The sequence below is a fragment of the Pseudopipra pipra genome, chromosome 2 (assembly GCF_036250125.1).
Source record: "Pseudopipra pipra isolate bDixPip1 chromosome 2, bDixPip1.hap1, whole genome shotgun sequence".
NCBI lineage: Eukaryota > Metazoa > Chordata > Aves > Passeriformes > Pipridae > Pseudopipra > Pseudopipra pipra.
This window is the reverse complement of record NC_087550.1, coordinates 46,438,224-46,453,217: the sequence shown is the minus strand read 5'-3', so window position 1 is coordinate 46,453,217 and position 14,994 is coordinate 46,438,224. Positions and strand designations below refer to the sequence as shown.

The 14,994-nt window shown below is 39.7% G+C and overlaps 1 protein-coding gene and 1 long non-coding RNA gene across 4 annotated transcripts in view; one reads left to right on the top strand and one right to left on the bottom strand.

Annotated features, from left to right (window-relative positions):
* Window positions 1–11,157, bottom strand: part of TNFRSF19 (TNF receptor superfamily member 19) — a 59,365-nt gene extending 48,208 nt beyond the window's left edge. Inside the window, exons 1-2 of one of the 3 annotated variants that reach the window (XM_064645358.1) lie at window positions 10,941–11,157; window positions 10,702–10,788 (exon numbers count right to left, since the gene is read on the bottom strand). The gene's annotated coding sequence lies outside the window, so the exon portion shown is untranslated. Of the gene's footprint in view, window positions 1–4,813; window positions 5,079–5,378; window positions 5,464–10,701; window positions 10,789–10,940 lie in introns of those variants that run through there. The other 2 variants (XM_064645356.1, XM_064645359.1) reach the window with 2 other exon arrangements.
* LOC135409597 (uncharacterized) lies at window positions 5,515–10,590 on the top strand. Its single transcript, XR_010428277.1, has 2 exons — window positions 5,515–5,696; window positions 6,375–10,590. It is a non-coding gene; the product is annotated as an uncharacterized LOC135409597 (long non-coding RNA).
* Window positions 11,158–14,994: the final 3,837 nt, after the last annotated feature.

Sequence of the window (14,994 nt, the reverse complement as noted above, 5' to 3'; positions counted from 1 at the left end):
GGACAGAGTAGCAGGAAAAATACTTTTAAGGGAACTCAGAAGCTTCAAGAAATGTTTCTCATCTATTTTTTGAAAGATACCAAATGGGTAAATACACACATCATATATTATATCTTCTGGCCAAAAAGTAACTGAGTATCTGCTAAGTAAAAAAAGATTAGATAAGAGACAAATTGTCAGACTTTGCACCTCAGTAACCTTGAAAAAAGTATCAAGAAAGTTTTAATCTTGATCATGTTCAATTTTGCTATTCATTCCCTTTGGAATGCTACAGAAATTCAGAGTGGTAATGTCATGAAAAAATTAAAACTAAGAATAGTAATACAATAAACAATTCTTTCCTGTATTACAGTAAAGCAGTCCTGTAAAACAAGCTTAACTTGATTCAGAGAAGACAAGACAGTAAAGCTAAAAGCCTAAAAGCTAAATGAAATAAACTGATTGAACATTAATTTAAAGAATCATGCTGAAATTAATGGGATTTGGGAGAAAAATCCACATTAACTTCTTGATTTCACATAGCAGCAGTGGAAAAAATAAATATTTCATATGCTTTGTTAATTGCTATAGGAGTTAAAACTTTATAGTCATTATATTCCTTAGTAATAAATAAATAAAATATGGTACAGTTCTAATGTAGTTATGTAATTATGACCATCTATATAATACTACCAAAATTTCAAAAGTAGGATTCTTCATAAGGTTAAAAGTATGTTTTATTGTAAATGTCAATATTTTCTTTTGCTTCTGAAAACAGATGTGTGACATATCAAAAAGAAATTGAAGATTGTAATAACTGTATATTTTTATGTCAAGTTTCATATAGAATTGTCAATACAAACAATACTGGTGAGCTATACTAAGCCTAATGATCTAAAATATGGAGCTGTAACAAAATTTGAGAGGTCTGTTCTTTCTGAGCAGGTTACCTGAAGTATGGAAAACTAAAGAAAACTACGAACAGCCCAAATAACTTCCCAGCAGATTAATTATTTCAAATAAAACTATATTAGTTTTGTGTAATAAAGGCATATTAATCCTATACCTCTTTTCCAATATGCAATAACCTGATGATTTAATATTGGTAAAAAAAAATCAGTATAAAAACAATTTATTAAAATCAATATTGAAACAAAGCTAATTATGTACTTTCCTGTTTTTAATATTCCGCAGTCACAACCAGAATAAAAAACAAGTCCTTAACAGAAGGTAGTACAGAATCACAAGCAATATTAAAAATCTTATTGGTCACGCTGACAGCTTGTATTTCAATTTTGGAATTGCCATGTCTTTACAAGATGATCTTGTCATAGTATGTATCTCAAAGACTTTTAGAACACAGAAAGCACGTGGTAAAGCATCCTGTACCAAAATACATTCTGTTGACTTAGGTGTGAAATTTTATTGCACCTGTGAAATATTTTTTATTTAAAATAAAATCTACTGCCTTTATAACACTCTTGCCAAATCCAACACCTTCAATCATCAGGAGTCCCACAACCCAGAGCAAATTTTCAAAATCAAGTGTTTTAGAACTGGCATCGACTATTATGGACTTCAACTTATTCATACGCTTTATTAAGCTCAATTTTTTGACTGATCGTTAAGAGTTTGATGCGATCTTTTAGCTTTAGGTCTAGGATGTATCTTCTATAATCAACAAATATTCCAAAAGAAGCTTGCAGGTCTATGGACCTTAAACATCAGTGCACTTCAGTAGGTTTAGCACCAAAACACGTTCAAATAACTTCAGCAGACATGTATGAATGAATGCCTGTGGTACTGGACCATGCCATCATCATGCCCATTGCCATTGTTCCTACTAAAAAATCACCTAAGACTATATACTGATTATAACCTAAAAGAAAGAAATAAACCAGTGTACAAGAAATGATCACTGTTGAGAGCACAAAAAAATGCTTCTGTTGCTACAACATTTTCATAAAAATAATGCAAAGGCACATTAATAGTTAAGGCACATTGTATTGAAAGCAAGGCCCAAAGGAGCTATAACTGTGCCAACCCCATGTTTCCTGTTTCTATCTCCAGTTTGGTCAGAAGTCCTGCTTAAAAAGCAGACACTGCAGCACTTCACAATATGTTGCCATTGGGCAAATTTGTTCTCTCATGATATCAAGTGGCATTACACTGATGTCTGTTGGACACAAGCCATTCACCTCATATGCTTTCAAATAAGATCTAGAACAAGTTTGTGCCTCTAAAATATGTGTGAGCAAACAGAGGTTAAAGATTATTTATTCTTGTCCAGATACTGATATTTAAAATGCTTCGGTTATCTTCAGTTTTATTAAAAGAAAGAAAACTGTGGACATAGTTTTTTGAGGTCAGTACATCATTCAAAATACATCTTATTAGGTTAAGAGTAATATGCTTGCTCCCTAGCAATACTAGGGAAAAGCAATCATCATTTGTAATGTACTGAACTCAGGAGAGAGAACTTGCATTAAGAAACATAATTGCATAATTTTAAGGTAGTGTGGGGCCTACTTCGCATATGTAAAAAGAGGGAAATATCAAACAATAAGTTAAGAATATGTAATAAATACATTGCAGAAGTGAGAACTTCGAGCCTTTCAGGGTTCCAGAATCTGCTGTCCTCCAAAATTTACTCTTATGTTACTACTTGCTTGCCTGAGCAGTAGTCATCATTATATTTCAAAGTCCATGTCAGAAAAATATTTCTTCTTTCTCTCCAAAAAAATTAAAGTTCCACCATGAAAGACACACCACCTCAAGAATTAAAGCAGCATGATTAAATAATGGCTAACTAGCAGGTTTCTCACACATATAAGCATTGAAACTTTGAAGTTAACATCATCCATCTTCTAAGGGAAACTTTAGAAAGGGTAAAGCATCCCAACTTGAAATTCACTTTACTTTCCTAGGTCTTATAAGTTTCCTGTATTAGATTTGATACTCATACTTGACGACCACTTTTCATGCTCTCTATAACACTGGCAAAGAGTACTCTGACAAGTTCTGGATAAGAAAGCGGGATGAAAAACATAATCATCTTATCTTACCAACAGAGGTCTCTGCTATGCAACAATAGGGTCTCAGCTCCCTTCTAACCATCCTGTTTCCGACCTGCAGCTGTCAACTGCATGCAATAAAACGACAAGAAGTGGCAGGTGGCTTTAGCAGAGTCAGTGCCCCACAGACAAGAAAGAATGGAAAGTACTTACACCTTACACTGCTACAATGACAAAGAAAGGGAGCAAGTTAGGGACAAGAACTTCCACTACAGAACTACAGATTTTTATTCTGTCTCATAGTTCTAGAACACCTTCCCTTTACACCCTGCCCACAAACCTTGTACTCTTCCCCTTTGTGAAGTAAATGAGGTCTTGTCTGACCACATTTGCTCCAACTGCTCTGAGAAGGCCCATATGGGCAAAAAACACCCTTACTGTCAGCTAAGGTTCATTCATCACATGAAATATCATGTTGAATAGATCTGTATTTTTCAGAAGCTGCCATACATGAAATCATACAACGTTAGGCAGCTAAGAATTTATTTCTAATTTTGTAAAGACAGAGGTAGCAGATTAAACATCACTGGTGATCAAAAACATTTATATCTATTCTAGGGGCTGAGGGAGAAGAAAAAAAGAGATTTACACATAGCCAGAAATATTTCTCTAAATACCATATGCTTCAACTTATGTTAGCTGAAGTTGATTTTACAGGAATAATGGTGACAAAACAGTTTATCATATATCTTCAACATATCCAGATTATCGTTAATTAGAAATTAGAGTGAAATATTGTAACAAAGTTGCAGTGTGGTGACATTTTTTCTACACTTAAAGTTTTTAGAGGATCAGAACCAGTGATTCACACAAGAAGTCCCAATCTCACTGAAGCTGATCAGACTACTCCTACAAATAATGAACAATTCTGTGCTTCAGCATCAAAACTGTGATTAACAAAACTGTTGCTCCTTTTGTTTAATGCATCTCACCCACTTCAAGTTCTAGGAGACACTAGTTTGCTAGATGATGCCTCAGTGTAGAGACACTTCTGTACTTAGATATGTGAATAAGTAATACAAACAATACATTCATATTTCAGTTATACCAACATATAGTAATTTTTAGGAATCAATAATTATAAAGCATTGGTTTATAAAGCTGGTTAATACAGTAACTATTGCAATGGTGCAATGCCAATATATTACATTTATCCATCCACCCTTTAGCGGTTTTGGATGGCATGTTAAAAACCACAGACGTGAGCTACTTTCATTCACAGTATTCTCTTCTACTAGGATTGCAACTGCAAGTTGTGGAAACTGAGAAAAAGTAATGTACTGCATCCTTCACTGATATTTTAAGCATCTTACTACTGAACTAATAAAGAAGCTTACTTCTAGTTAAAAAAAAATCCCCCCAAAACAACACACCAAAACCCCCCAAAAACAACCAACCTTCTTCTATGGTAAAAAGCTTCCAGGTGACATACCTAACTTGTTTTACATCTGATGGTGAAGGTGTGCTTGAAAGAGATTATACAGGAGTTAAGAAACCTACCTAGAGATTGAATCAATTTGCCACTTACTCACTAAATGCTACTAGACCACTTTGTTGACTTGATAAAAGCATCCATCTAAAAAAGCAATTGTAAACATAAAGGTGGTAAATAGGTATTAAGTATCGAGATTTTTCCTGAACATCAGGTAAAGCTTTCAGCCCAAGGTCAAATTAATGGAGACAGCCATCAGCAAAGGAAGTCAAACAATCAAAGGCTTTTCACCAAACAGAACCGTAATTGGGGCTTTTCAAGCTCTTACCCGCCACAAGAAAAAGTTAGTAGCTCCTATTCCTTCAGCTCCAGCTCCAAAATTGTTTGAAGCAAACAGCAGCTCATTTATGCAGCAGACACGAGAAGCGCTTGTGAACATGAAAGCACAGCTTTCAAGGGCTTTTTGTTCGCCGCACTCCGGGGCGTGGAGCGGCGACTCCAGAGCTGTCGAGACCCGCGGAGCCCAGCGCCACCAGCTCTCCGTGGCTGCGCGGTGCCCGCGTACCCACCAGCGGGGCAGAAGGGCCGGCGGCAGAGTAGGAGCCGTCTCGGGGGGGCAGGGACACAGCGGAACCCTCCTCCGCGGAACCCTCCTCCTCCCCGCACCTCTCCTCCCCCGCACCCTGCGCTCTCCCCGGAGCTCACTCCCAGCATCTGCCCCGCCGCCCACGGGAAGGCAGCGCGAGCCGGTGCCAGGCGGGGCAGCGGGCGCCCAGCAGTGCCGGGACGCCCCTTGGGCTGTCGGGGGAAGCTGCGCGCCGCTGCTTGCCCCCGTGGCTGCCCCACTCTGGGGCGGAGGGGACCAGGCCCGCGCGGATCTCGTACGCACCCACCTGCCGGGCCGCTGGCCGCCCCGGCCAGCCGAGGAGCGCTCCCCGCTCCCTTCCGCGCCGGCTCTCACCCCGTCGCCCCGGCAACGCCGCGCCGCTCCCGCCCCCGCCGCGGGGGCCGGGTCAGGTGACCGCGGGCAGCCAATCGCGCGCCCCCGGCCCACGTGCCGCGTGGCGAGGAGCTGCGCGCTCGCGGAGGGAGCCACGGGAAGGGGGAAAAAGGAGCAAAAAGGAGGAAAAAGGAGCAAAAAGGAGGAAAAAGGAGCAAAAAGGAGGGAGCAGTCGTGCGGGCGAGATGGCGGTGGCTGGGTGTTCGTGCTGGTAAGCGAGGGCGTGTGCCTTGTACCGGCGGTGCGAAGCCGGGTGAATGACAAATGAGGCGCTGGTGCCCTTTCTGCCCCACCAGGAGAGTGGGATAGCAGGGACTTGCTGCGCGCACCCCTGCCTGCTGAGGCTGCATAGGCTTTGGAAGCTGCAGCCCTGGTGTTGCTGATCTCCCTCAGTGGGAGTCCAGGCTTATCACAGAATCACAGAATGTGCCGAGTTGGAAGAGACCTACAAGGATCATCGAGTCCAACTCCTATCCCTGCACAGGGCCATCCCCAAGAGTCATACCATGTGCCCAAGAGCATAATCGAAATGCTTCTTGAACTCTTGTCAGGCTTGGTGCTGTGACTGCTTCCCTGGGGAGCCTGTTCCAGTGCCCAACCACCCTCTGGGTGAAAAACCTCTTCCTAATATCCAACCTAAGCCTCCCCTGACACAACCTCAGGCCATTCCTTTAGGTCCTGTCACTGGTCACCACAGAGAAGAGATCAGTGCCTGCCCCTCCTCTTCCCCTCACGAGGAAGTTGTAACTGCAATGAGGTCTGCCTTCAGGCTGAACACACCAAGTGACCTCAGCCATTCCTCATACGGCTTTCCCTTAAGGCTCTTCACCATCTTCGTTGCCCTCCTTTGGATGCTCTCTGATGGCTTAATATCTTTCTTATATTGCAGAGACCGAAACTGCACACGATAGTCAAGGTGAGGCTGCACCAGTGCAGAGCAGAGCGGGAATGGCTGCTTAGCCCCTGGCTGCTGGGCTGTTTTAAATGGACTGGCCCTTTGACACCATTCAGTGTGAATGTAGAATGAGTTGAACTCAATGAAGCCCTTTCCACCTCTCCCACCCAGAAGGCATGATGGAGGCTTTCTGACAACTCCTACAAACTCTCCTTTCTGCAAACTCTCCTTTCCAACGAACTTGAGTAGCTTTTTTTTCCTGCTAGTTCAGAATCTGAAATATTTTTCCATTCTGCAGGTAACAAGTTATCCAGCTGTAAGCGCAGTGTCCATACCAAATGTGAGTGTCCATGGAGAAATGGAGAAATCCAGCCCTTCACAGGCAGCAAATTGTTCACAATCACTAGAAAGAGTGTACTTCTACTTACTGTGACACAAATTAGGAACTTCCCTGAAGTTAGAGATGCTCCAACATTGGTGAAACCAATCTTGGAGATCTTGGTGAAAGAACTGCCACTGCAGGGATTTCACATCATTAGTTTTACTTCTAATGAAAAGGTTAATGATCCACTTACTGTCTAGACAATTGTATGGACACAGAAGGAACTGAGTTAGGTTCTGAAGAGAATGAACAAATTCCTATACTTAGTGGTTAAGCATTTTCAAATAAACGGAATTTTTGGAGCTTCTCACAGGTAAAATTTTGAAGATGGCCAGCCACAAGGACTTCCATAAAAAGAAGGAGTGCTTATTGAAATACAGCAAAAGGTATGGAAAGAGATAAATGATTGTTGCAAAATTAGTAATTTTCAATTAAAAAACCCCAAACAACTCCAAGGGTACAAGGGTTTTCATGTAATTATCTTATAAATGGCCTTCAAAGAGGACTTTTGCTTCAGGACCCTTGCCAGCAGGAGCTCTGCAAGAGGCTGGAATTTCAGTGAGGAATGGCATACTGTGGCACAATAGCAGCGCATCTGTTGTGAATGGCAGCTGCTGCACAGCACTGAGCATTGTGCATGTCTCACTGTTTACAGACAACTGTTTTGTATGTTATCTGTTTTCTGGAGCCACCAGTGAAATGTATTGCATGAGGTTTTCTTAGTAGAATCACGATGTATGTTTCAGATACTAGTTTTAAAGTAGTATAGTTAGACAAGTGTATTAAAATATCCCAGAGTTCTTAAAGTGTTGGCTAAACACTGAGGATTACCATATAAAGAAACATTAAGACTTCCTCATCAGACAGTGAGTTACTATGCTGATGAACTAAGAGCAATGTGTAGTCTGTAATACTGAAACTTAAACATTTAAGTCCTGGTTGTGGCATATAAAAATCTTTCCTCTAAATGTGAAATGGATGAGTTAATTCCATTCATCATTGCAAGATGTTGAAAATTGCAGGGTTTATTTTGTTTTAAATCATGATGCTTCTAAGGAAGTTGAAGAAGTGAGCTGTTAGAGGAACTAGTATAGAGATTCTCACTACAACAGAGAAAGCAGAAAAGAAATATTTGGAAAGTAGTTTCAGCTGACCCCTTTGATAAGACTAAGTTGCGTGACATATCTGATGTGGAAGCAGAAATTATACAGCAATAGGAAGTTGTTATCTCCATATCTCAAATGCTAACACAGTTCCCCCAGTCAACTGTGAGGCAGATCTACTCTTGTTATGACAGCTGTTGGAAACTGATGTCAGTATAACTGTGCAATGTCTTTTGATAGTCTTAACTATTACAAACCTTAAAATATGTTTATGATGTTATCTAAGACACATTATTTGGAAATGGCTCTATTTCTAATCAGAAATTGCTCAAGTTATTTTAATAAATAAATTATAAACTTGCGAGTTTCCTAGTCAGATTTGCTTGAAAAAGCATTGTGAACTTTTTGTTTCTGAAGACTTAAGACTGAGGATTAATTAATGTTTATACAGCACTTTGTAAAAGCAAAGTCACAAGTGCCAAGAATTATTACTATTTAATCTTTAAAAATCAGATCAGTGACAGACTAAACTGTCAGAGAACTGCTGTTTAAAGCAACAAAAATGCTGAAAATCCTCTTCTTCCCCCATACTTAAATATGTCCAAGTGTGCTTTCATTTCAACCTCTCTTACATAAAGACAAGCAAAGATACTTTTCAGTTTAAATGGGTTAACGCCCATCTTTGTTTAAATACGTGAGGATATTACCTAAAATCCTAGGGACATTTTACAAAATGAAAAAATTATTTGTTTCTGAAATGCATTTCCAGGGCCCAAATGTTGCAAATATTTTTATATGCAAATCCTACTCAGCAGTGTAATATATCTGATTAACCAGTGCTACTTCTGCGCACAACTTCACCTATTTGTGTGATGGGTCAGATCCTTGTAGTGATAGTTAATTTGTATTAGACTTGCATAGCTATTTTGACTTCTGAGAAAAAAGAATCTTTACATAATTTTTTAAAATTTGCTTCTCTTTTTACTTTACACCAAACAGAGGTAAGGTTTAGAAACCATTTTCCTCAAGAAATAAATGTACATATTGGAAAACAAGCAACAAGAAAGAGGAGACTGGAAAAGTAGAGAAGCTCATCAGTGAAATATAGAATTAATGGATAAAGTCATCTTTTCAGGGTTACAGAAACATGTTTTAGTGCATCATTATTATTTAGGGAGAAATACTGCATTTTGCTTTGGCTATACCTTAAATGATATTCTTCCTTAACAGCCATACATATATTATTCATGCGATGCTAATTACTTTCCTTATAACGTAATTGACTTGTTAAGTAAGAGTATGAATTAATTGGTGGCATTGAAAACTAAATGATACCAAGTCAGGCCTAGTTAATCTGTGTCTGGCTTTTTATCTCTTGATATTTAGTAAATTTAAAATTTATATATACAAATTTATTTAGAAAAAACAAATTTCACAGACTGACTAATGAAAGCTGTTTACATTTATCTGGAAGTCTTGATAACTTGATCTTACTCAGATGCAAGCAAACTGTTAAAATTTGGGTTTGCATGTTACCATGGTGCATACTGAAATATGAACATCTTGAGGGTCCTATGGACTGATAAACCTCTCAAAGAATAGTTTTCAAACAATGCTTAGCACCTATCAGTTATGCCTAATTTTAGTTGCAAGTTGTTAATAAACAAGTTAAGATTTATGTACACTTAAATTTAGACTCAAGAATATATGTCAGTATTTCAGAAGATCTCACTAGCCACCATTAAGACTAGATCTTCAAAGAGCTCAGTGTCTGGAATGTTAAACTTCTTTGCAAGTCTGGTCCCAATTATGGGTTCTAAGTTCTTCTGAAAATCTAAATTATATTTAAATACCTACAGAAGAAACTTGAGTCTTATTTTAACAGTCTGACTCCAGCTGCAGGCACAGAACACTCATGGATTTGGCCCAAATTCACACCCTTTAAAACTACAAATGTATAGTGAATAATCCTAAATCTTCTAATGATTGTTCCTTTATAATCAATTTCTGGAGTACATATCTTAAAATTTCTTAAACACAGTACATTTTCATAAATATGAATTTGAGGAAGAGAATACAAAACACCATGAGTGGAAATCGCATCACTAAACTGCAGGAAAACTTTTATGAAGTTCAGTAAAACCAGGTGTTTTCTCTAGACAAACCCAAGATTTCTTTTAATATATTTATTAAAATGCCTTAGAGGAAATCTCTATCATCAGGTTAAAATGTTGCTTTTATTTTCAAGATTTCTTTTCATATGGTACAGTTGAACTATCATCTCTTCAAAAATAAAACTATTTCCTTTTGCGTATAAGGATGTTATGTTTATAAATTTATTTCTAGTAAGTTGTGAAAGCTGAGACTTTTTTTTCCTCTCAAGTATGAAACTATTAGGCTTAAAAGTGTTGCTTGAAGAAGTCACATTTTAATAAGTGCACTGAGAGCAAACAAAGTATTACAGTGTGTAGGAAATATGGTTGGTCTTTCCTTAGAAAATAAATACACCCCTTAGACATGTAATACTTGTATTCAAATATAAAATTAGAAAACTATAGACAGTAAGAATGAGCAGTGTACAGCAAAATCTTATGTACCCCCAAAGCACTGAAAATTTTTTTTGATTTTGCTTCAGTTTTCAGTTGTCTATGTATTCTAGATAGTCCATTCTCAATATAGTTCTGTCTAAGAGTTGCAAATAAAATGCCACATAAATTATATAAAATTTTTTGACCTTTGTACACAGAATGATGTGCAGTATTATTGATTATGTGAAGTTTATATTTTTTTAAAATCTTGCAACACAGAACTGCAAAAAAAATACAAAATCCAGTACCTGTTATCTGATGAAGTTTTCCAGTGCCAGACTTTCTGTAGCTTAATTTCACACTGCCAGAGCTTCTGTATTAAATGCTTTTACCTCCTTAAAAAAAAAAAAAAAAAAAAAAAAAGGTATGTCAGCACAAGCCCAGACGAAACTCCAAATCCGGGAAAATAAAATTAACCATGCAGATCAAAGGCAGACGAGCACTGAGACCAAATGCCTGTAATCTGATCAGTGATCAGTTGCCGTACATCAAAGGCAGTGCTTCGGCGAAGAAAAAGAGCTGTTTTTCCAGCAGGTAGTTGCACTTTTAAATGCTGCCTTTCAGTACTCTGCACTAGCTCTTTTCCCCCTTTCCTTGCTTGTGCTGAGAGAATGCACACGGTTCTGAAATGCTTGGGGTTGAGTGGCTAGATCTGTAGCTTTTGAGTTCCCAAGCTGTGTTGTGGATTGTGTGTTGGAAGCTTTCCCTAGTGCCAGCGGGTTCCGCTTTATCCCTTTCATCTCGCTGAGCTGCAGATCCCATGACATCATTCAATGCTGTGGGACTGGTTAGAGAGCTGTAATACAGCCTGTGGGGGAATGCAGCTAAAGAGCAGCAAGAGTTTGCATGATTTCTAATCAGGTTAGTCCATTGTAACAAACCCAAGGCTCACTTCAAAGTCTACATTACATTAAAGTTTCCTCCCAAGAAGAGAGAATAATGCAGCTATAAGGTTTTCTTAAAAAGACGCTTTTTAATTTTGTCAGCAAAAGAAATTTAAATTTTTCCATAAAGTGCTGAAACTCAGACATGCAGGTCGGTTTGCTAGGCAGCTGTAAGACACGACTTTTGTTTGTCTCTTTATTGAGGTTTGGAGCAGGGGAAATGGTGTATTTTCTGCACCGGAATCGGTTTTTTGCACTGGCAAAACCAAGCACAATAGAGCATGCTCTTAGTCCCTGGTTCATATCCTCCCTGCTGCTTACTGTGTGGCCTTTTTGCAAATAATTTTTTTTGAGCCTGATTCATCTGTGGCTCATGATTCCTTTACGTAAATGAGCTGTAAAGCTGCCATAAGTAACTCACAGGAGTGTAAAGGCATTTTTTAGCTAGAGTAGATTTGAAGTGGCCACCATTGTACTGTCAGCAGAGGGATGTTTTGGAGGGCATGAAAGTATATTGACAGACATTTCTCTGTGCTGCTGCAGCTCATAGTCCTTCATAGTCCCGAGGATTGCTGGAGGGTCCTCTGTGGCCCTGGAAAGCAGAGGAATCCTCGAGGCTGCCATAACTTGCTCTCTTGCAGTGCAGAAGAAAGGCAGGAGAAATGCACAACTGAATTTCATTTTCTGTGATCTGAGACGAAGCTAGCTTTTGGCACAGAGATTAATTCAGCCCTCTGTACTTCAACTGTTAATAAAACATACAAATATCAAGCAGGACGGCTTTTAGGATAATCAGCCATATTGAAGATGTCACTGAAGTTCTCGTCAACATATACCCCATACTTTGAGTATACCACATGTGCAGATGAAAGTGATACAAGCCTGTCAACTGCTAGACTCCTGCAAATATTTGCACGCTGAGTAATCGAGAATTCATTTGAAAGGCTAAAGTAAAAAGACGCACTATGCTAGACACAGTTGCCTTAAGCATTAAAACAAAAGCAAACAATCAGCGGATAATGGTTACTGGATAATCGAGTGCGGGAGCGATAAAGCGTCCTGCAGAGATCCGTCGTTGTGGTCCCTGTGTGTGGGCTGTAGCCTCCTCCCCCTCCGTGTGTGCCTCCCGCTCCTTGCCCCGTACAGTCCGGGCGCTGCCCGCTGCCCCGGCCGCGGGCGCCGCTCTGGGATGATGCTCCCGCAGCTCTCGGTAGGTTAGGGAGCCTTCTGCTGGTGGGATGGCGCACTGTGGGCAGCACCAGGCCAGCAAGGAGCGCTTTGCTTTCCAGTGATAGTAATGAACATTTCCAGAAAGGTTTGAGAACCTTACAAAGGGTGCTATAGAATGTAATTTTATTGCTAGCTGGACACAGTGTAAATGTTGTTTTGAATCACCTATCCAGGCGGGCCTTTGGGGGATGTTCTGGTAATTGAGATGGAGAAAAGATGTTGCAGGTACAGAGGAGGGTGGGACAGGTAATGAATCTGACACTGCTTGAAAAAAAATGTAAACAAACCATAAATTTCTCTCTTTCTCTGATTTCCACTTCCGTATATTATAAATGAAAGAAAATTATCCAGGCTGCTTACTTCTATTTTAACATTATTTTGTGCTCTTCTGACATACGACTTCCCTCTATCACCAGAAAGTTTTTTCATAAGAGTGTGTTTGTTTCATGGTTAAACTGGAAATGCTTATATTGAAATAAAATTTATGGGTGAGCTGTACAGAACTAAAATAACCCATTTCATTTCAAAAGTGCCTTAAGAACAATACCGTTCACAGAAAACATCTTTTAGTTCTTCAGATTTTAAGCAAAAGCAAGTCCTGATGGTCTATTAAAGGTCTTTGATCTTTCTTTTGTACGTATGAAAAAAGAAGTAAGGTTAATTATTGCCAATTTAACCTTCTAAAGTTTAAGCATTACATTTTGCATTTATGACACTACTTTTCACTGTGGAGCCTGTGAGCCTGAACTATCTGCTATTTCCTATTCTGTGGCTTCCTCACAACTTGGCCAGATGTGTGTAATAATAACAACAGTTGTCGATATAGTTCAATATTTTTCCAAAGGCTCATAATCATTTTTTCTCCTTACATAAAATGAGGATAATATTGTGATTTGTATAAGGCACAGGACAGACTAGTACCAGAGCAGTAACAGAACCAATCTAATGTGACACTTCACTTTTACACCTTCTGATCATCAGCTCATGCTTCCTCTTGTAGTCACTAACCCAGCAAGGCCTGATTATAATCACTGAAATTACTGGAGTGGGATCTGATCTGAAATTACTGAAATTGGGGACCCAGATTTTACTCATTGTCTAAGTATCTAAAAACTCTCCTAGAAGATGTAATTCCTGTGTGAAACCAGAGACAGGTCTCTAAAGTCCTGCAGAGGGAGATGCTGTCTTCCTAATTAATTGCTTAAATTTTTCTAAACTTAGACTTAAATTTCCTTGAGAAACATTTAGTGGGTTTACCATTCTCTTTTTACTGAGGACCTGAAGCTTTTAAGGAGGTCACTTCATTGTTCTCTTAAAGTTTGGGCTAGATTAGACAAGGCTACTAAGTTAGACAGGTTAGATCCCACTTTAGGAATTTTTAGAGAAATAGAACAAAGTCCAGGGCTGCTATTCATACCCTAAGTGCTTTATTTGGGTCAAAGCCATAAAAGACTGTCAGCTGACAGACATGAGAACTTTCTGGAGATGTTTCTTAAATGTAACAAAATCTTGAGAAAAAATTCTTTGTGTAAGAAACAATCAAACCAAACAAAGGGGTTTGTACCCCAGCCCCATGTTTAACATAGTTAATATTCATGCTATGCCTCATATACTTGTATCTTATGCATCCAATGATTTATCATGTTGCTGCACCACTCCACTGCACCTCTTCTCTTTGCTTTACTGTAGTATTGTGTTAGGTTTGTGTGGCCAAGTTTTGGTAGCAGAGGGCTACAGGGGTGGCTTCAGGAAGAAGCTTCTAGAAGCTTCCTCCATGTCCAGCAGAGCCAATGCCAGCTGACTCCTGGACAGACCCACCACTGGCCAAGGCCGAGACAATCAGGATGATAGTAACACCTCTGTGCTAACATATTTAAGAAGGAAAAAAGTTATTGTGCAGCTGAAATTGCAGCCAGAGAGGAGCAGTGAGAGTAACAACTATGTAAACACCAAGGCCAGTGGAGAAAGAAAGAGAGGAGGCACTCAGGGCACCGGAGCTGAGATTCCCCTGCAGCCCATGGTGAAGACCATGGTGAAGCAGGCATAGACCTGCAGCCCATGGAGGACCACAGGGATACCGAGATTCAAGTGCAGCCTGTGAAGGATTCCACGCTGGAGCAGGTGGATGCCTGAGAGAGGGCTGTGAACCTGTGAGAAACCCGCACTGGAGCAGGGTTCTGGCAGAGACCTGCAGACCTGTGAAGAGTGGAGCCAACACTGGAGCAGATTTGCTGGTAGGACTTCTGACCCTCTAGTGGACCAATGTTGGAGCAGCCTGTACCTGAAGGACTGCACCCTGTGGACAAGTAACCACGTTGCAGCTGTTTATGGAGAACTGTTGCCTGTGGGATGGACTCACACTGGAGAAATTCATGGAGGACTGTATTCCGTGGGAGGGACCCCATGCTGGAGCAGGGTAAAGACTCT